The 20944-nt window shown below is 37.2% G+C and overlaps 1 protein-coding gene and 1 non-coding gene across 4 annotated transcripts in view; both read right to left on the minus strand.

Moving 5' to 3' along the window:
- Window positions 1-5883: 5883 nt before the first annotated feature.
- The window catches only part of CFAP91 (cilia and flagella associated protein 91), a 122758-nt gene continuing 107697 nt past the window's right edge, over window positions 5884-20944 (minus strand). For 2 of the 3 annotated variants that reach the window (XM_057697567.1, XM_057697570.1), the window contains exons 18-19: window positions 6507-6545; window positions 5884-6145 (exon numbers count right to left, since the gene is read on the minus strand). The gene's annotated coding sequence lies outside the window, so the exon portion shown is untranslated. Of the gene's footprint in view, window positions 6146-6506; window positions 6546-6944; window positions 7977-20944 lie in introns of those variants that run through there. The other variant, XM_057697569.1, reaches the window with a different exon arrangement.
- LOC130830696 (U6 spliceosomal RNA) lies at window positions 15870-15976 on the minus strand. The gene has a single exon (XR_009047864.1). It is a non-coding gene; the product is annotated as a U6 spliceosomal RNA (small nuclear RNA).

The raw sequence follows: 20944 nt of genomic DNA on the forward strand, positions 1-20944 counted from the left end.
GCCAGTAATGGCTTCCCCCCTCAGCTCAGATGCTGCTTAGGGTTTGAGCCCCTACAGAGTCCCATGGTCATATTAGCCCTCCCTCTAGTGTGGAGCTGCAGTGTGAGGCAAATGGTGTTGGAGTGTTCACTCAGGCTGGGATGAGTGCTGTTGGTGTCATGGGAAACCAGTCAGCCATGCTTGTGGTTTCAATCTGCTCTTTCTGCCCTGCTTTGTGAGCAAGCAAGCACTCCCTTGTTCCTCATGGGCAGAATCCAGGTTTTCCACAGCCTCCCCTTTTGGTCCCACTGGCCCTCTGGCCAATGGGATTCCTCTTCCCTTTTTCAGCCCCCAGGGCTGGGGAACTCAATATGTGGCTCAAACCGCTCACTCTCTAGGGGGGATCTCTCCCATATAATCTCCCTTTTCCTCTGAGTCCCCTCCTAAGGGCACAGATCCTGACCTGAGCACTTGTCTTCCTTTCCTGATTCTGCAAGTATTTTTCTTTCAGCCTTGGTTGCACAAGAGTCTTTCTGCTATCTCCAGTTAGTTTTCAGTGAGAATTTTTCCTCATGTAAATGTACTTTTGATGTGTTTGTGGGAGAGGTGAGTTCCTTATCCTCTTACTCCATCATCTTGATTCAAGTCCCTTCCTCTCATTCTTGGCATTGATAATTTGTATTATCTCTTTTTAAAATAAGTATATTGAGTTTGTTAATTTTATCAACCTTTTTAAAGAGTGAAATTTTGATTTTATTGATTATCTTTATTGTTTCTAAGTTTTCTGTTTCATTGACTTCTGCTCTTATCTTTTTTTTTTTTTTGGCACACGGGCTTAGTTGCTCCGCGGCATGTGGGATCTTCCTGGAGCTGGGATTGAACCTGTGACCTCTGCATTGGCAGGCGGATTCTTAACCACTGCGCCACCTAGGAAGCCCTGCTCTTATCTTAAAACATCCCTCTTATGACTTCCTTTGGATTTACTTTGCTTTTCTTTTTGTGTCTTCCCTAGGTGGGAACTTAGATAATTGATTTTAAACTTCTTTTCTAGTATGAGGAAATAAAATTGCACATATCTCTCTAAGCACGTTTTCAGCTGCAGCCCATAAAATTCAAAGTGGTATTTTCTCAATCATTAAGGTCAAAGTATTTTCTAATTTCCAGTGTGAGTTTTTCTTTAAACCAAAGATTATTTAGAAATGTATTGTTTAACCTCCAAATATTTGGGGGATTTTCAAATTTTGTTTTTGTTTGTTTGTTTGTTTTGCTCCTGATTTCTAACCTAATTCTTTCTGTGGCTAGGGAACATATTCCACAAGATTTCAGTCTCTGGACATTTCATCAAGACTTGCTTTATGGCCCAGGATATGGCCCAAAAGATCCTGTGTACAATTGAAAGCATGTGGCCTACAGCGCTTGGGTGTGGTGTTCTAATTAATATTAGATCAAGGTGGTGGACAGTGGTTTTCAAATATTTCATAATTTTACTGATTCCTTGTCTAATTGTTCTATCATCTACTAAGAAGAAGCTGCTAAATCTCCAACTATGATTTTAGATTTGTTTCTTTCTTTACTTATGTCAGCTTTGCTTCATAAATTTTGAAGCTCAGTTATTAGGAGCATAACTAATTAAGACTGTTCACTTTTCTTTTCTTTTCTTCTTTTTTTTGTAAAGATTTATTATTTATTTGTTTATTTATTTATTTTTGGCTGGTTGGGTCTTTGTTGCTGTGCATGGGCTTTCTCTAGCTCTGGCAAGCAGGGGCTACCCCTCTTTGTGGTACGAGCACTTCTCATCGTGGTGGCTCCTCTTGCTGTGGAGCCCGAGCTCAAGGCACATGGGCTTCACTAGTTGCAGCACATGGGCTCAATAGTTGTGGCTCACAGGCTCTAGAGTGTAGGCTCAGTAGCTGTGGTGCACAGGCTTAGTTGCTCCACAGCATGTGGGATCTTCCCGGGCCAGGGCTTGAAACCATGTCCCCTGCACTGGCAGGTGGATTCTTAACCATTGCACCACCAGAGAAGCCTAAGATTGTTTAGTTTTCTTAATGAATTGATCCTTTTATCATTATAAAACATCCTTTTAAGTCTCTGGTAATACTCCTTGCCTTGAAGCTTTCTTTGCCAGCTATAATAATAGAGCCAATCTAGTTTCCTTGTGTTAAATATTTTCTTGGTATACTTCTTCCATTTACTCTGATTATTTCTCTTTTTATATTTAAAGATCTTTTAAAGTACCATATAGTTGGGGTTTCCATTTTTTAAAAAACCCATTTTGACAATCTGTGCCTTTTATTTGGAGTGCTTAATCCAGTTATATTTAATACATAGTATAGTTGAGTTTAGGTGTACTATTTTGCTGTTTGTTTTCTATTTGTCCCACCTGTGTTGTGGTCTTCTGTTTTTCCATTCTTTCCCTTAGCATGGTACGTACTATGGCAGGGGAAGTTGAGGTGTTTTGATTGTGCCCAGTATCAGTGTTTCCTCCCACATTTTTTTTTCCTTTGGAATCCTTGAGGGTATAGAAATAAAATATCACTAAAATCTGTATTGAAGACATGTCTTCCATGGTAAATCTCTCTGAATGGTAAATGCTTAGGTGGGGGACAGTTTCCTTGGGAAAGTCTTCAATTCTAAAACCTGAATGCACATTAGAACACTTGGAAAGGTTTTTAAAAAACACCCTTGCCTTACTCCTCTTCTAAAGATCTATCTTGATTGGTCTAGAGAGAGGCTGAAGAGCCACTTTGCAAAAGTACTCAGATGATTGTAACATGCAGCCATGGTTGAGAACCACTGTGGTCCCTGCTTCCAGTTTTCTTAACATTTGACAACCACAATAAAGATACCTCCGTTTTCAATGGTTTAAGTTTTCTGGGAAATTCTTCGTGATATTTATGGCTTCCTTCTAACTGCTCTGATGTATGGTAGCGAGGGACACCCCCCCCCCATTGTCAACACTTTAAGATTCTACAGAACATGGGGCACTCATTCCTCTCCCTTCTTCACTTACGACAGGATATCCATATTCTCTCTCTTACTCTTCTCCAAGTGAGATGGAGAAACTCATTTGATTGGTTAGAGACTGAAACCCACTGGGCTACCTTCCATGTATGCTTGCTGCATAAAAGTACTCCAAGTCTTCTTAGTAGATGCAACTCTACTCCTAAGTGGGTACCATGATCTAGAATCAAGGAGGGGGATGAGAGTTAGCAGTGGGAGCTCCCCCTGAACCAACATAGACTTTAATTTGTCTGGGAGTTCTGTGCTTCAGAAATATGGACTCACCAACAATTTTGTGCCAACAATTTTGCATCCCAAAGAGATCCTTTACTCACACTATAGACTTCTTCCTTGGATTTTACTTTGTCTATTCTTAAGCATTTTGAAGAGAGGTAATGCCTTTGTCAAGAAGCACAAGGATTCACTATATCTGATTATGCATCCATGCAAAAAACCTTTCCTGCCTTAGTAATCAGTTTGTTGTGAGTGCATTGCCACTGACCACACCACTGTAGCAGACACAACCCATGGCATGACTCCATCTGTCATGATCACGTGGCTTTAAACAGAAGTTTTACTTATCCTCAGGATGTTTTATTTTCAAGAGCAAAGATTATTAAAGTTGGGGTGTTTCAACTCAACCCATTATAAGCAGAGGGCTGCTGGTATCAGGAAAAAGTTTTCCTTTCTTGGTAAACTTCAATTAGCTAATGAGAATTTTGTAATACCTTATAGTTTCTTTTTGCCTAAACACAAAGCTTAGTTTTAGAAGATGATATTAGAATAAAGACTTTTTAGATAATATTCTTTTTTTAAAAAATTAATGAATTAATTTGGTTGTGCTGGGTCTTAGTTGCAGCAGGTGGGCTCTTTAGTTGCAGCTCACCGGCTCCTTAGTTATGGCATGTGCACTCTTAGTTGCAGCATGCATGTGGAATCCAGTTCCCTGACCAGGGACTGAACCCAGGCCCCCTGTATTGGGAGTGCAGAGTCTTAACCACCGCGCCACCAAGGACGTCCCTAGAAAATATTCTAATGTGTGTATTATATGTTCTTTATTAGAAGCTGCTTTAAATCCTTTATTAAAGTAGGTATTGATTTTAACTTTAGGTTACTGCTGTATCACAGGGGTGGCCAAACTATGGCCCATGGACCAAATCTGGCCTGCTGCCAGTTTTAGTACATGAAGATTTTTGGAACACAGCCACATTCATTCATTCATGTGTTATCCATTGCTGCTTTCACCCTAAAATGGCAGAGTTGAGTAGCTGCAACAGAGACCATCCTCCCTGCAAAGTCTCAAATAGTTAGTCTGGCTCTTTACAGAAAAAGTTTCCTGTTCCCTGCTGTTCCCTTCCTCCCACCTTCTACCCAATCATCCCTAATTCATGTCTTCTCATTTTGTGTGCCCGATTTTTCATTTCACAAGTGAATAATTTAACCTTTACTTAGTAAAGGTTAGCAATTTTAAAGGAACAAAATAAAATTCAATTGCCCCTTACTTGTGCAGTACTTTTCTGTCGATCAGTGATCCTCAAGGCAAACAAAACAAAAAAATGTTGCCCCAATCCTAGTTTTCCTAGGATAAAGTAAGCCCTTTCAAGTTTGTATGATCCAGTATTTTTCTCAGCTCAGGAAATTTTTTATTATAACTTTGATCATTGTTTCTATTTTATTTGTTCTGGTTTCTTCTTGAAGAATTCCAGTTGCTTGTAGGATTGGTCAACCAGGGCTAACCTCTGTCTGTCATGATTCCCTGCTTCAGTTTTCTAAGAGGCCATTTCTTTTTGCCACCTATTAAAAACATCAAGCAGATAGTTTCTGAAGCTTTTCTTGTTTTCCATAGTAACAGTGTTACCGAGTCCAAGCTTGCTCTGCCTGTTGCACAACAGGCCAATAAATCAGGAGATGAGGTGTTGAGGCAAGGAATTGTGCCTTTATTTGGAAAGCCAGCAGACTAAGAAGATGGTGGACTAGGATACCCCCCAAAAAAACAGCTTATCAGGGTCTGGACGCCAGTTTCTTTTATAGAACAAAGAAGGGGAGGTGGTGAGGAAGTAAAGTAAAAAGGCCTGTTAGTTTTGCCTGGCTTGGCCAGCATCAGGGAGGGGAATGTGTTAATTTCTTCTTTTCTGCAGCCATTCACAGGTGAGCAGGGGGTCAGAATGTCTCTCTGTCAGCTGAACAAAGGCACTTTAACAGTCAGGCAGAGGGACAGGATTCCCTGTGGCAGGCCATTATGTATGCTTACAGCTATAGACAATTATAATAACAAAAGCAACGAAAAGCAAAGGTTAAAGTCAAAGAAACAGATCCAACGGGGAGTCAGAATTGGCTCTTCCCTGTTACAGTAAGATGTTTTCTAAGATAGGCTTTTATTGTTTTCAATAACATACACTTTCTAAGTGCTTTACATGGGTCCCATGTTGATTTTTGTGGATGCTTTTCTTTATTGTTTTTCCTATTTATTGATGTTTAAATGAAGAGAGAACCATTCAGCCCTGACGCTTGTCCACACATAAGATGGGCAGATTGCTCTCCAGTAACACCCTCTCCATGGATGTTGCATGAATATACTTAGATCTAAAGCTCAATGGTGACTTCTGTGCCATTGTATGGCTATACCAGGGTTTACTTTTCTATTCCTATGTAGATAGGCATTTGGGTTTCCAGTTGCAGGGCCAGCATGAATAGTACTGCTACAGCACTCTTGTCATGCCTGTTGGTGCACATACGCATTTCTACTGAAGAATGAAATGTTGGGAGAATGAAATGCTGGGTCATGGCAATTGCATAGTTTCATTCTTAACAGATAATGCCAATGAATAGCATGAATAGCAAACCAAAACCACATAAGAAATATTCAGTAACTTTTTTTTATTGGATTCAACAAGCCGGCATATCTTCATAGTTAACGGAATGTTGAAATGAGACATGAAACAATTTTCTCTTGAAGTAGAGCATCTAGGAAACACCAAAGAGAACAAAGCTCCTTCATTTGATTATTACTACTTAAAATCATTTTAAATTATTGGGAATTTAAAGAAAATAAATCTGTTTCCTCATGCATCACATATTGACAAGCCCATAAGAGCTGCACATCTCAGGAGGACTGGAATTCTCTATGATGATTTGTATAGCTTCTTTTCGAAAAGATCATAGTCTGTAAAATACCAACACAAATATTTATGATTACATCATCTTTTTAGAAACAATCATTATCAGATCAATACATCCCAAACTTTGCTGTGATACAGTTACACAGAGTCCTGGTGCTGAAGTCACACAGCCCCAGACATATCCCAGCTCTGCTGCTTACGGGCCCCATGATCCCAGTGTTTTCTAACTCACCTCAGTTAGTCTCAGCTTCCAGATTCTACCACTTGAAAAAAGACTTACCTTAACCGGGTTATAACTGAAAAATTAACACGTGTATATCGTAAAAAAACATGACGAAAGGAAGCCTCTTTCCCCCACGTCTGACCTCCAGTCCTCAGTTTCCATGCCCAGCAACAACTGCTTACCAAGTTCTTGTTGATCTTTCCAGGATTATTCTGTGTATACTGCAGGCATAAGGCATGTTAAGTTTGTACATATACATAGATATTTCTAACTTTTCACTACAGAATGTGACACACAAAGGGAAGTACAAAAAAAATCAATGTACAGCTTAATGAATGAACGTGTACTACTCATCTAGGTAAATACCACCCTGGGCAAGAAATCCTATAGTGTACATTCCTCAACACACAGAGTAGTGCTGATTTTGAATTTTATATAAACAGATTCATACTGTAGTATTTTTTTTTTTTTGGATTTGGCTTCTTTCAATTATTACATTTATGAGATTCATCCGTGTGTTTGTATTTAGTTCTTCAACACATTTTCACAAATTTTTATTGATAACATTCAAAAGATAGTAATAACAATGGACTACAGTTTTTTGTACTACAGGTCTCCTGAAGAAAAGAATGCAACTCTTATTTAGGGGATAACATTTTGCTTAATTGGGATTCAGATAATTAAAATCAATTGCAAATGTTCATCTGTTAATGGTGACATGTAATGAGACTTCCCCCCATTGCAGTTTTGAAAATGTCTTTCAGACAAATCTTATACGACATCACTTATATGTGGAATCTAAAAAAACAGTACAAAACAGAAATAGACTCACGGACATAGAAAACAAACTTATGGTTACCAAAGGGGAAAGGGGCAGGAGGGAAAAATTAGGAGTATGTGATTAATAGGTACACACTTCCATATATAAAATAAACAATAAGGATTTACTGTATAGCACAAGGAATTATAATCTATATCTTGTAATAATGTATAATGGAAAAGAATTTCAAAACCGAATCACTTTGCTGCACACTTGAAACCAAAAAATGTAAATCAACTATTCTTCAATTTAAAAAGAATGTCTTTCACAGATAGATGCTGGCAATACTGATCTCAGTCCATAAGCATATGCTTTTAATAGTGCATATATATTCCTTGGAAGGCATTTATAGACTTCCATTGGATTCTTCTCTTGATATCTGCCTTTTAGCACATCATTATAACACAGATTAATCACTCCAACTGAAGGTTAGGCAGACATGCCTCCACTGCACAATTAAATAACTTTGAAATATGGAAATTTTCTTTGCACTTGTTTCAAGGTCCAAAACATGCTCCTGAAGTATAATTTAAGCTGAGAAAATACACTCACTGCAAATATGCATGGGAATGGACACCTTGTTTTATTAGCTTTGGCAGCACATAAAGTATATAAAGCAGCTTACCATTACTTGTGATTCAGACATTAGTTGCCATTGAAACGACTTTACCATAGTATAAATTCTACATATAGGCTCTGTTTTGCCTTGTAACTTTCGGTTGGATTCATTAAAAAACATTACCAAGTCTGCAGCAAAAGCTAATTTCTGAAGTCATTCAGTGTTCCATGATGGTGGTTAGGGTAGTTTTCTTAGAAAAACCTCAATCTTGTTCTGAGTTCCAAAAAATCACACAAAAATGTTACCATTGCTAAACCATTGAACATCATGGTGGTAGGGCAAGTCAGGATATTCTGCTATTTCTGACAAAAAAAAAAATCATGGAACAGTGAATTAACAATGGATAAATCCATGAGGCTCAGTGAGGATCACATTGACACAGCAGGCTAAATAACACACAATAGATTCAAACGTTTTTCTACTAGTAAAGGGGTTATCTACCAAAAACCTAAAGCTGGAGAAATTTGGCCTAATGTTTGGGCCTCCTCCAGATTCCAGTTCATCTCACCCACACAGAGTTTTTAAAAGACTTGCTGGTTTCTGTTTCCCTGAATTAAAGTCTTATACCCAGATTTGGCCAATGCCCCAAGAGAAGAGAATGGCCAGTGATCTCAGCTGACTTAGGAAGGACTCTTTCCTCTCTACCATTTTAGTTCATTGAGTTCCCTTGTATTTCCAGAGATCTTCACTGTCTTTGAAAGGTGACATTTACAATATATCCATGATTTTCTCTAATTCATGAAGCTACCTAGAATCAAAAGACATGTCTATTTTGTTTTATTAATTTGTTACTTTTATTTCCTTCCTTTTATTTCTTTTTTGCATCTAATTTGCCATTCTTTTTCTAAATTCAGGAAAAGGATACTTAGTCTTGTTTTCACCCTTTCTCTTCTAATAAATGCCTTTAAGCCTACAAATTTGCATCTAAGTGCCACATCAGCCCCATTTCATAAGCTGGATATATACATAGCACTTTGGCCATTTTTCAGTTCAAAATATTTTCAAGTTTCTATTCCGATACTTTCTTTGATGAACAGATTATTTACACCCATTATTTCTTAATTTCCAAACATATAAGGATTATCTTGTCATTGATTTCTAGTTTCATTGCATTTTTATCAGAGAACACACTTTGCCATGATTTCAACTTTGAAATAGTTGACACTTGCTTTATGACACAGTATATAGTCAGTTTTTGCAAATGTTCTGTGTGTGTTTGAAAATAATTTGTATCCTGGAGTTGTTGGGTAAAATAGTCTATAAATGTCCATTAGGTCAAGTTTCTTAACTATGTATCTCAAATCTTCTATTTTTTTTTTTTTTTTACTGTTTTTTCCCCTTTGCTTGCTGTATCAGTTCCTGATGGAGATTGACATTTCCCAGCATTACTGTGGAGTTTTCTACTTCTCCTTGCAGTTCTATTAACCTTTGCTTCATATAGGTTGAGGCCATGTTATTAGATATATTCAAATTGTGACTCATTATACCTTCCCAGTGAATTAAACCTTTATCTTTATGAAGTGTCCCTCTCTTGCTCTTGTAAGTGCTTTCTGGCTTAAAGTCCTCTTTGTAATTAATACAGCTACATCAGCTTTCCTGGGGACCGGGTTTTCATGGTATCTTTTACTCTCCTTTAACACATAACGTATATTCAGATTTTATATATAAAAGGCATACAATTGAGTTATTTATTAAATTCAGTCTGACAAATTCTGACTACTTTGAGATTTTAGTCTATCTACATTTAATGTAATTAAATGATGAATCAATGATAAACACCTACCATTTTATTCAGTGCTATTGGTTCTGTTTCCTTTTTCTCTCCTTTCTGTCCTCCTTTTGTATTGAGTGTTTTTTATTTATTGCATTTTCTTCTCTTAGTTCAGATATCATACATCTTTTTGCTATCTTTTAGGATTTACCCTGAAGGCTATAACATGTTTCCTTGAGTTATCAATAGTAATGTTACATGGTACTTTTATCCTTCTCCTAGACAATGTAAGTGCCTTAAGATAATTGAATCCATCTATGCCCTTTCTGACTTACATACGCTATTGTTGTTGTATAACTGAACTGCTGCTATGTTGCTGTTTCTTATTATTGTTATATGCTGTCAGTAAATATTTATCCACTTGTTGATCCTTCATTTATCTCCAACCTTCCAACTGGGATAATTTTCCTTCTGTTTGAAGAACACCCTTTAGTAATTTCTTATAGGGCAAATCTCCTAGTGACAAATTTTCTCAGTTTGATTTATCTGAAAATGTCTTTTATTGTCATTCTCAAGGATATTTTTGCAAGGTATAGAATCCTATTTTATTATCCTATTTAAGCATATTGAATATATCATTCCATTATTCTCTGGCTTTGTGTCTGGTGAGAAGTCAACTGTCAGCTTAATTATTGCTCTTTTGAAGGTAATTCATCTTTTCTCTCTCAACACTTTTAAGATTTTCTTTTGTTCTCAGTAGTCATATTAAAATGTATCTAGGTATAGATTTCTTTTTATTTTGTCTACTTGGGGTTAAGAAGCCTTCTTAAACACTGACCCTTTCATCAGTTTTAGAAAATTCATATTTTATATGATTTCCCAACACGTCTTCTCTTAGAAGTCAAATTTCTTGAATCAGTCATCCATGCCTACTATCCTTTTGTCCCTTCCTAAGGATTAAGTTTTCCTACATCTATCCTTTTCTCCCGTAGTTTCCAATTCTTTGCCTCTGTGATTCTTTCTAGATAAATTATTCTGATTTTTTAATTTACTAGTTTTCTCTTCAGCTGCACATATCCTGTTCTTAAATCTATTCATTGAGTTTCTCATGTTGACTGCTGTATTTATAAATTCTAGAATTTATATTTTCTTCAAATCTGCTATATCATTTTTATCATTTCTAGTTCTCTTAAAAATTTCCATATTTACTTTCATTTCATTGAACATAGTAAGTGTCTTAGCTCAGGATGCCATAACAAAATACCTTACACTGGGTAGCTTAAATGACAGAAATGTATTTTCTTTTTCATTTTTTTAAAAAATGAGAACTCTTTTAACAACTTTCATATATAACATACAGCAATGTTGATTCTATTTATCATGTTTATTACATCCCCAGTGCTAGTTTATCTTATAACTGAAAGTTTATACCTTTTGATTGCCTTCGTCCAATCTCCCCTTCTCCCCCCAACAGCTCTCGTAACCACAAATCTGATCTCTTTTTCTGAATTTGTTTTTGAAGTATAATTGACCTACAAAACTATGTTAGTTCCTGTTACACAACGTAGTGATTCGATTTTTGTATACATCTCAAAATGATTCCCATGATTAGTTATCATCTGTCACCATGCAAAAGATATTACATAATTTTTGACTATATTCCCCAAACTGTACATTTCCTACCCAAGACTCATTTATTTTGCACCTGGAAGTGTACCCCTTAACCTCCCCTCTGGAAACCACCTGTTTGTTCTCTGTAGCTATATGGTTATGATTTTATTTTTCCTTTTGTTTTTAGATTTCACACATAAGTGAAATCACACAGTATTTGTCTCTCTGTCTGATTTATTTCACTTAGCATGATATCCTCTAGATCCATCCATGTTATCACAAATGGCAAGGTTTCATCCTTTTTTTTATGGCTGAGTTATATTCCCTTGTGTATACACATACCACATCTTCTTTACCCATTCATCTACTGATGGGAAATTAGGTTGCTTCCATATCTTGGCAACTGTAAACAATGCTGCTATGGACACAGGTGTCAAGTATCTTTTTAAATCACTGTTTTCATTTTCTTTAGATAAATTCCCAGGAGTGGAATTGCTGGATCATATGGTAGTTCTATTTTTAATTTTTTGAGGAATTTCCATATTGTTTTCCATAGTGTTTGCACCAATTGACATTTCCACCAACAGTGCACAAGGGTTCCCTTTCCTCCACAGCCTCTCCAACACTTGTTTTTTGTGGTCTTTTTGATAACAGCCATTCTGAAAGGTGTGAGGTGATATCTTCTTGTGGTTTTGATTTGCATTTTCCTGATGATTATTGATGCTGAGGATCTTTGCATGTGCTTGTTAGCCATCTGCGTGTCTTCTTTGGAAAGAGTCTACTTGAATCCTCTATTTTTTAAAAAATTTATTTATTTATTTATTTGGTTGTGTCAGGTCTTGTTGCAGCACGTGGGACCTTTGTTGAGGCATGCAGGATCTTTTGTTGCAGTGCCTGGGCTTCTCTCTAGTTGTGGCATGCAGGCTCAGTAGTTGTGGCATGCAGACTCTCTTAGTTGTGGTGCATGGACTCCAGAGTGTGCAGGCTCAGTAGTTGCGACACACTGGCTTCTCTCTAGCTGTGGCACGCAGGCTCCCGAGTGCATGGTCTCAGTAGTTGCAGCGCACAGGCTTAGTTGCTCCTTGACCAGGGATCGAACCCAGGTCCACTGCATTGGAAGATGGATTCTCAATCACTGGACCACCAGGAAGTCCTCCTCTGCCTATTTTTTAATTGAGTTTTTTTTATGTTGAGTTATATGAGTTCTTTGTATATTTTGGATATTAACCCCTTCTTGTATATATCATTTGCAAATGTCTTATCCCATTCAGTATGTGGCCTTTTCATTTTGTTGATAGTTTCCTTCACTGTGCAAAAGTTTTTTAGTTTGACGTAGTCCTACCTGTTTATTTTTGCTTTGTTTCCCTTGCCTAAGGAGACATACCCAAAAAAGTACTACTATGGCCAGTGTCCAAGAACATCCTGTCTATGTTTTCTTCTAGAAGTTTTATGGTTTCAGCTCTTATATTTAAGTCTTTAATTTACTTTGAATTTATTATTGTGCATGGTGTGAGAAAGTAGTCCAGTTTGATTCTTTTCCATGTAGCTGTCTAGTTTCCCCAACACCATTTATTAAAAAGGCTGCTTTCCCCCCATCTTATATTCTTGCCTGCTTTGTCATAGATTAACTGCCCATATAAGTGTGGGTTTATTACTGGGCCCTCTGTTCTGTTCCATTGATCTATTCATCTCTTTTTGTGCCTGTACTATAGTGTTTTGATTACTGTAGCTTTGTAATATAGTTTGAAATCAGGGTGTATGATACTTCCAGCTTTGTTTTTTTCTCAAGATTGTTTTGGCTATTAGAAATTTATTTTCTCACAGTTCTGGAGGCTAAAAGTCCAAGATCAAGGTGCCAGCATGGTCAGTCTCTGGGGAGGACTCTTTTCCTGGCTTGTAGATGGCTGCCTTCTTGTTATTTACTCAGATGGCAGGGAAAGAGAGAGAGCGCAAGCTCTCTGGTATCTCTTCTTATAAGAGCACTATTCCCATCATGAGGGACCCACACTTGTGACATCATCTAATCCTAATTGTATCCCACAGTTCTCATTTCCAAATGCTATCATACTGGAGATTAGGGCTTCAACATACAAATTTGAGGAGGGGGGATGGAATTCAGTGCATCGCAGTCCACCCCAGTCTCCCAAAATTCATGTCCTTCTCACATGCAGAATACATTCATTCCATCCCAACAGACCCTAAAGCTTTAACTCATTCAAGCATCAACTCTAAGGTCTGAAGTCCAAATTCTCATCTAAATCAGATATGGGTGAGACTTGAGGTACAATTCATCCTGAGGCAATATTCCTCTCCAGTTGTGAACCAGACACAGTATGTACTTCCAAAATACAATGGTGGGACAGGCAGAGGACACATATTCCCATTCCAAAGGGAGAAATCAGAAGAAAGAAAAGAGTAATGGGTCTCAAGCAAGTCCAAAGCCTACCTAGACATATTCTATTGGATCTTAAAGCTTGAGATTAATCCCTTTCGGCTCAATGGCCTGCCTTCCAGGTCCACTGGGATGGCAGCATTACTCCAATGGCTCTGTGAGTGGCCCCACCCCTCCAGCTCTATTGCCCCCCATCCCCATGGTCTTGGTGTGGATCCCACAGCTGCACTTCTGCCAGGGTAGGGTAGGGTGCCATAGGTGGTTCCACCCTTAAGGTTCTGGACAGAGGCCATCTGACCTGTTGAAACTGAGGCAGTGGTTCATAAGCTCTGAATCATCTTCAGAATTATTTTTCCCTCTTCTTAAAGAAATGCACATTTGCAGCATAATGGCTCTATCGTGTCATTCTGTCAAATCCAAGAAATCTGAAGCATTCCTTCATTTCATCTTGTATCCATTCCTTCATTTCAAACTGGCAGAGTTCCTACTCTTATAATTCCATAGACTCTTTATTAAATAGCTGTTCAGCATACCCTTAATATTCTTTTTCAGAATGGACTTTGTTTTTGAAATATGGATAGGCTGAGAATTTTCCAAATCTACAAGTCCTTGTTCATTTTGTTTAACAATTCCTTCTTTAATTCATCTCTGTCCTTTCATATTTTACTATAAAAGCAGTCACGAGGAACCAAGTTGTTCCTTCAACACTTTGCTTAGAAATCTTCTCAGCTAAATACCCAGTTTCATTGCTCAGAAATTCTACCTTCCACAAAACACTAGAACAAAGTTCAGCCAAGTTCTTTGCCACTTTATAATATGGATTGCCTTTCCTCCAGTTTCCAATAACACATTCCTTATTTCCATTTGAGACATTGCCAGAATCGCCCTTAACATCCATATTCCTAGCATGTACCTCAAAACTCTTCCCACCTCTACACATTATCTAGTTCTAAAGTTGTTTCCACACATTTAGGTATTTGTTACAGCAGTGCTTCACTCTTGGTACCAAAATCTTGCATCAGGGTGCCATAACAAAATACCATGGACCTGGTGGCTTAAACAACAAAAATGTATTTTCTCACAATTCTGGAGGCTAGAAGTACATAGCAGTAAGCATAGTTATTCTAAAATCTATAATAATTACAATATTTTAGATCCCTTTAGGTCTGTTTATATTAGCTGTACTTTCTGCTCCTTGTTCAAGTTGACATGTCCCTTCATGTACTCAGATATCCTTGTTGTGTTTTAGAGCTTGTTCATGAAAAATTATGAAAATGAGGTCTAGGGTGATGCCAACTTTCTCCAAAGGGAATTTAAGTGTTGTCCCTGACAATTTCCTTGAGGCAACAGGAATCAAGGATCTTTTAAATTCATTTTGTGGGATTGAGGGTTTTTTGGATCATTCAGATAATTAGAAGCTAAACTGTAGTCTATTCAAGGGATGGTTTACTTCCAATGAACACTTTCTACTAGGGCATAGCCTTACGGAATCCCAGACCAAATGGAGGAGGTTTATCAGGGCCTCAACCTTGACTCCAGTTTTTGTACTTCTAGTTTTGCAATTGTAAAAGCTTGTGAAAACATTGCTCAGCTCTTCAGCCACATTTACTAGAATTTCCATAATCCCTAAGGGAAAAAAATGGCTCCAAATGCCAGACTCAACTCAATGGATTTTTCTATTTGTAAAATTTCCCGCAGAAATTCCTCACTATTTTATTACCTCTTGTCTTTAAGCTGATTTAAAAATTTTGTTTTTAATCAATAGCCCATGCCTACTGACCCTCTCCCTAAATATTATTGAATAATCTCACATCGGTCCTTCCCTTGGAGAGAAGAAGGAGGAAGTGATATATACTATGGGGGCAACTAAGCATCATGTTCCAACCATAGAATAAAGTAATACGAAGATACCATACTAATTTACTGGTTAATCTTCCTCGCTGAATGTCTGTAGCTAGCCTGGAAACTAGATTATTTTTGAAATTATATTTTATAACCACAATATGCTTTATATAGTGAAAGTAAAATACATTTCATTAAAACCTAAGTATAAAAGAAAAAATCATTTAAAAACTCCTATGGCTTGATTTCACAGATCACTGTAGATGTCACAGAACGGGTGTTACACTCAGAAGTAAATGCAGGTATATTCAATTCTATGTAAATTATTCTTATTAAGTTTTCATGTAAGAAAAATGACTACCCCAACATTAAGGCTGATTTTTTTAATAGATGTATTTAATCTATTTACAGTTATTATGACTGATGATATATTAAAGTCTATCTTCGTGTTTTTATTTTGTTTACCAATAATATAATTTTTCCTATTTGTCTCCTGTTGTTTTCTTTTGTCTTTTTTTTTTGGTTTTTTCTTTTTTTTTTGAAGCTTTTTAAAAATACAGAACGCGTCACGAATTTACATGTCATCCTTGCGCAGGGGCCTTGCTAATCTTCTCTGTATCATTCCAATTTTAGTATATGTGCTGCCGAAGCAAGCATAAGGCTGATTTATTTTTGATTTCTAATTTATTTTGGAGTATAGTTGATTAACAATATGTTAGAGACTTCCGAGGTGGCGCAATGGTTAAGAATCCACCTGTCAATGCAGGGGACATGGGTTTGATTCCTGATGCAGGAAGATCCCACATGCCACGGAACAACTAAGCTCGTGTGGCACAACTACTGAGCCCGCGCTCTAGAGCCCATGAGACACAACTATTGAGCCTGTGTGCCAAAACTATTGAAGCCTGCATGGCTAAAGCCTGTGCTCTGCAACAAGAGAAGCCACTGCAATGAAGAGCCCGTGCACCGCAATGAAGAGTAGCCCCCACTCGCTGTAACTAGAGAAAGCCTGTGTGCAGCAACAATGCCCCAATACAGCCAATAAATAAATAAATAAATAAATAAATAAATAAATAAATAAATTTATTTTAAAAAAAACCCACAATGTTAGTTTCAGGTGTATAGTAAAGTGATTGAGTTAAACATATACATGTATCTATTCTTTTTCAAACTCTTTTCCCATTTAGTTATTGCAGACTATTGAGCAGAGTTCCCTGTGCCATACAGCAGATCCTTGTTGGTTATCTATTTCAAATATAGCAATGTGTAGATGTCAATCCCAAACTCCCAATTTATCCCTCCCCTGATAGTTCCCCACTGGTAACCATAAGTTCGTTCTCTAAGCCTTTGAGTCTTTCTGTTTTGTAAATAAGTTCATCTGTATCATCATTTTTTAGGTTCTGCATATAAGCGGTATCATATGATATTTGTCTATCTCTGTCTGACTTACTTCACTACATAAGATAATCTCCCGGTCCATCCATGTTGCTCCAAATGGCATTATTTCATTCTTTTTTTATGGCTGAGTAGTATTCCATTGTATATACATATCATATCTTTATGTATCCATCTGTCAATGGACATTTAGGTTGCTTCCATGTCTTGGTTATTGTAAACAGTGCTGCAGTGAACACTGGGGTGCATGTATCCTTTTGGAGCATAGTTTTCTCTGGATATATGCCCAGGAGTGGGATTGCTGGATCATATAGTAGTTCTATTTTTAGTTTTTTAAGGAACCACCATACTGTTTTCCATAGTGGCTGCACCAATTTACATTTCCACTAACAGTGTAGGAGGGTTCCCTTTTCTCCGAATCCTCTTCAGCATTTATTGTTTGCTGATTTTTTTGATGATGGCCATTGTGATTGGTGTGAGGTGATATCTCACTGTAGTTTTGATTGCATTTCTCTAATAATTAGCAATGTTTAGCATCTTTTCATGAGCCTCTTGGCCATCTGTATGTTTTCTTTGGAGAAATGTCTTCTGCCCATTTTTTGATTGGGTTGTTTGTTTTGATATTGAGCTGCATGAGCTGTTTGTAAATTTTGGAAACTAATCCCTTGTCAGTCACTTCATTTGCAAATATTTTCTCCAAGTCTGTGGGTTGTCTTTTCATTTTTTTTTATGGTTTCCTTTGCTGTGCAAAAGCCTTTCAGTCCCATTTGTTTGTTTTTATTTTTATTTCCATTATTCTGGGAGATGGGTTGAAAAAGGTATTGCTGTGATTTACATCAGAGTGTTCTGCCTATGTTTTCCTCTAAGAGTTTTATAGTATCTGGTCTTACATTTAGGTTTTTAATCCATTCTGAGTTTATTCTTGTGTATGGTGTTAGGGAGTATTCTAATTTCATTCTTTTACATGTAGCTGTCCAGTTTTCCCAGCACCACTTATTGAAGAGACAGTCTTTTCTCCATTGTACACTCTTGCCTCCTTTGTTGTAGATTAACTGATCATAGGTGCATGGGTTTATTTCTGGGCTTTCTATCCTGTTCTATTGATCTATATTTCTGTTTTTGTGCCAGTATCATACTGTTTTTTTAATAAATTTATTTACTATTATTTATTTTATTTGTTTATTGGCTGTGTTGGGTCTTCGTTGCTGCACATGAGCTTTCTCTAATTGCAGAGAGCGGGGGCTACTCTTCATTGTGGTGCACAGGCTCCTTACTGACGTGGCTTCTCTTGTTGCGAAGCACAGGCTCTAGGCGCGTGGGCTTCAGCAGTTGCAGTACATGGGCTCAACAGTTGTGGCTCATGGGCTCTAGAGCACAGGCTCAATAGCTGTGGCACACAGTCTTAGTTGTTCCGAGGCATGTGGGATCGTCCCGGAGCAGGACTCAAACCCATGTCCCCTGCATTGGCAGGTGGATTCTTAACCCCCATGCCACCTAGGACATCCCCATACTGTTTTGATGACTGTAGTTTTGTAGTATAGTCTGAAGTCTGGGAGCCTGATTCCTCCAGCTCCATTTTTCTTTCTCAGGATTGCTTTAGCTATTCAGGGTCTTTTGTGTTTCCATGCAAATTTTAAAATGTTTCATTCTAGTTCTGTTAAAAATGCCATTGGTAATTTGATAGGGAGTGCATTGAATCTGTAGATTGCCTTGGGTAGTATCATCATTTTGAAAATATTTATTCTTTCAATCCAAGAACATGGTATAGCTTTCCATCTGTTTGTGTCATCTTTGATATCTTTCATCAGCATCTTACAGTTTTCAGAGTACAGGTCTTTTGCCTCCTTAGGTAGGTTTATTCCTAGGTATTTTATTCTTTTTGATGTGATGGTAAATGGGATTGTTTCTTTAATTTTTGTTTCTGATTTTTCATTGTTAGTGTATAGAAATGTGAAAGATTTCTGTGTATTTATTTTTTATCCTACAACTTTACCAAATTCATTGATTAGCTCTGGTAGAATCTTAAGAAGAATTTCTATGTATAGTATCATGTCATCTGCAAACAGTGACAGTTTTACTTCTTCTCCAGTTTGGATTCCCATGATTTCTTTTTCTTTTCTGATTGCCATGGCTAGGACTTCCAAAACTACATTGAATAAATGTGGTGAGTGGACATCCTTGTCTTGTTCCTGATCTTAGAAGACATGTTTTCAGCTTTCCAGTGTTGAGCATGACATTACCTGTGGGTTTGTCTTATATGGCCTTTTTTATGTGGAGGTAAGTTCCTTCTATGTCCACTATCTGGAGAGATTTTACCATAAATGGGTGTTGAATTCTGTCAGAAGCTTTTTTTGCATCTATTGAGATGATCATATGGTTTTTATTCTTCAATTTGTTAATATGGTGTATCAAAATGATTGATTTGCATAATTTGAAGAATCCTTCCTTCCCTGGGATAAATCTCACTTGATCATGGTGTATGATCCTTTTAACGTGTTGTTGGATTCTGTTTGCTAGTATTTTGTTGAGGATTTTTGTATCTATGTTCATCAGTGATATTTGCCTGTAATTTTCTTTGTGTGTGTGTGTGTGTGATATCTCTGTCTGGTTTTGGCATCAGGTTGATGGTGGCCTCATAGAATGAGTTTGGGAGTGTTCCCTCCTCTGCAATTTTTTGGAATAGTTTCAGAAGGATATGAGTTAACTCTTCTCTAAATGTTTGATAGAACTCACTTGTGAAGCCATCTGGTCCTGCACTTTTGTTTGTTGTAAGTTTTTTAATCACAGTTTCAATTTCAGTACATGTGATTGGTCTGTTCATATTTTTTATTTCTTCCTGGTTCAGTCTTAAGATATTGCATCTTTCAAGAATTTGTCCATTTCTTCTAGGTTGTCCCTTTTATTGGCATATAATTGCTTATAGTAGTTTCTTATGATACTTCGTATTTTTGTGCTGTAGTTGTAACTTCTTTTTCATTTCTAATTTTATTGATTTGAATCATCTTCCTTTTTTTCTTGATGAGTCTGGCTAAAGGTTTATCAATTTTGTTTATCTTTTCAAAGAACCAGCTTTTAGTTTCATTGATCTTTTCTATTGTTTTATTCATTTCTATTTCATTTATTTCTGCCCTGATCTTTATTTCTACTAACTTTGGGTTTTGTTTGTTCTTCTTTCTCTAGTTGCTTTAGGTGTAAAGTTAGGTTGCTTATTTGAGATTTTTGTTTCATGAAGTATGACTGTACTGGTATAAAATTCCCTCTTAAAACTGTTTTTGCTGTGTCCCACAGGTTTTTTTTTTAATGTATGTGCATACATGTGTGTGTACAAAAGATTCTTTGAGTGAGAGACAAGGACCACTTACCTCTCACAGAAATAGCATCAACTATAGCAATAGTGTGTGTAAGTTTCTTGAGTATCAATTCTCACAATGGTGATTTGGTGAGGGCTAGATGGCACATGTTGTGGGGCGCAGTATGGATATGACCCCACAGTGGGAAACATCGATGTTATATAGGGCTGCTGGTTTTCTGTCTGTATGAGGCAAGGAGGGAGGGAGAGAGACAGGGAGGGAGAAACTTATCTTTGCTTTGAAGTACAAGAGAGTAAATTCCATTCCAGAGAGGGGGAATGATATTTTACTCTCCTGGAATGTTTCTGAGGAGGGAGGCATCCTCTATCTGTGTTGTAAAAAAGCTGCCCTCTCTGGATTGAAGTGTTCTATAGGTTTTGGATTGTCATGCTTTTGTGTTCATTTGTCTCTAGGTATTTTTTATTTCCTTTTTGATTTCTTAAGTGATCCATTGGTTGTTTAGTAGCATATTGTTTAGCCTCCATGTGTTTGTGTTTTTTACAGGTTTTTTTTTTTTTTGTAGCTGATTTCTAATCTCATAGCATTGTGGTCAGAAAAGATGCTTGATATGATTTCAATTTTCTTAAATTTACTGAGGTGTTTTGTGGCCCAGCATGTGACCAATCCTGGAGAATGTTCCATGTGCACTTGAGAAGAATGTATATTTCACTGCTTTCAGATGGAATGTTCTATACATATCAATTAAGTCCACCTGGTCTAATGGGTCATTTAAGGCCTGTGTTTCCTTATTGATTTCCTTTCTGGATGATCTGTCCATTGATGAAAGTGGGGTGTTAAAGTCCCCCACTATTATTTTGTTACTGTTGATTTCTCCTTTTATGGCTGTTAGTATTTGCCTTATATATTAAGATGCTCCTAT

The sequence above is a fragment of the Hippopotamus amphibius genome, chromosome 10 (genome assembly GCF_030028045.1).
Source record: "Hippopotamus amphibius kiboko isolate mHipAmp2 chromosome 10, mHipAmp2.hap2, whole genome shotgun sequence".
NCBI lineage: Eukaryota > Metazoa > Chordata > Mammalia > Artiodactyla > Hippopotamidae > Hippopotamus > Hippopotamus amphibius.